The sequence below is a fragment of the Zophobas morio genome, unplaced genomic scaffold, assembly GCF_036711695.1.
Source record: "Zophobas morio isolate AGI-343-1 ecotype UQ-CSIRO unplaced genomic scaffold, CSIRO_AGI_Zmor_V1 ptg000014l, whole genome shotgun sequence".
Taxonomy (NCBI): domain Eukaryota; kingdom Metazoa; phylum Arthropoda; class Insecta; order Coleoptera; family Tenebrionidae; genus Zophobas; species Zophobas morio.
In genome coordinates this window covers 26,901,687-26,903,613 of record NW_026972119.1, presented here as the reverse complement: position 1 = coordinate 26,903,613, position 1,927 = coordinate 26,901,687, and positions in this window count along the sequence as shown.

Sequence of the window (1,927 nt, the reverse complement as noted above, 5' to 3'; positions counted from 1 at the left end):
TGTCCGACGGGCTCGTTAGAATTCCTAGTTTTCGTATGCAGGACACGAGAGGGCCGCCAATCTGTCAGAAGCGTTCCCCATCTTTGAATAACTTAACAGATTCTTATCACCATTCTGGACACACGAAATACCAAATTCGTTGGAGCACGATGTGTGCGATATAAAGACATATTTTCGAAGATGGATGAGCTCGATACATTTACTCAAAATCTGTCAGTTTTATATAGCCCCGAGTGAACGATTTTTCGTGAAAGTTTTACGTTTGAATTCGTCGAGCTAACTCTACTTGGTTACTAGTTTGCATTAAAAGATTGTTGAAATGTAAAAGATTCATTATTATTGTTGGCTTTTTCTGTAGTGGGATGGAAAGGCAACTGTCGGCGGAAGTGTATAGTTGTACCCTTGAAAAAATACAGCCTTGGAATAGTAGTTGTATTGTAATAAAAATGGTGGATGCGCCGGGACAATACGTATACTCGTATGTACGATGGATCAATAATGGTACGTATTTGCACAACTTGGAGATTGAACATTGACAGTCCTAGCACAACAAGAATTTTTTTTTGTGTTACCATATTTTCATAAAAGTTACCTATTTGGCCAAATCCAACCTAAAATTAAATTGGCCGGAATTATTTCGACAGAAGTTCTCTCGTTCCTGAAGTAAACCCCAACAAATCCCTCTCTGAAAAATTATGAAAAATGTTTGCGTTTTTTGTTTTGTGATTAAGACATCGAAAAATTGAAAAATCGAAAAATGAAAAATAAAAAAAAAGAGAAACCCAAAAATCTAAAATCCGTAAAATCGAAAAACTGAAAAATTGGAAAATTCAAAAATCTAAAAATCGAAAATCCGAAATACGAAATAGCCTAAACGAAAAATTAAAAATTTTAAATTTAAATGAATCCATAAATCGAAATAAAATATTGAAAAATTGGGAAATGGAAAATTCAATGATTTTAAAAAATTGACAACTAAAAAATATAAAACTGAGAAATCGAAAAATAAAAAAAATGGAAAAATCTAAAATTAAACAATTCAAAAAATTACAATATCGAATAACTGAAAAATCGAAAAATGGAGAAATCGATAAATTGAAACTTTTAAAATTTGAAAATTTATAAATCCAAAGTCGAAAACAAAATTTTAAAATTCGAAAAATTGAAAAACAGAAAAATGGAAGTACTGAAGCCATCGAGAAATCGAAAAATTTTAATGTTAAAAATGGAACAATAAAAATACTTATCGAGAAATTGTAGAATAAAAAAAATGAAAAACCGAGGAAACAAAACATCAAAAAATCGAAAATTTAAAAATATCAAAAAATTCAAACATCACAAACTCGAAAAATTGGAAAATTAAGGAATTGAAAAGCTGAAAAATCGAGAAACGTAAACATCGATGGTCGATAAACCGATCAATCCAGAAACCGAGAATTGGAAAAATTGACAAATCGAAACGCAAAAACAGCAAATTTGAAAATGGAAGAATTGAAAAATCGAAATACTGAATTATCGGAAAATCGAGAAATGGAAAAATTAAAAAATTTGGGAAATCGAAAGTTGGAAAAACCAAGAAATAAAGAAATGAAAAATTCAAAAATTGAAAAATCGAAAAATTATTACACAATTTTGATTTTTTTTTAATCTCGATGCTTAGGATAAGAATTGTTAAAGTGTTATTTCGCCAGAACTCCCCTGGCCCTTGAAAAATTATAAAATTTGATTATAAGATTTTTGTTTTGATAACCTCTATAAAGTAAAACCCAATGTTGTAAATAACACCGAAAAATAGAAAAAATAGAAAACTCCAAGATTGTAAAAATTCTATATCGACCGAAAATTTAAAAAATCGATAAATCGAGAAATCAAAAAGCGAAAAGGAAAAATTGAAAGTCCAAAAACTGAACAATGTAAAAATTTAAAA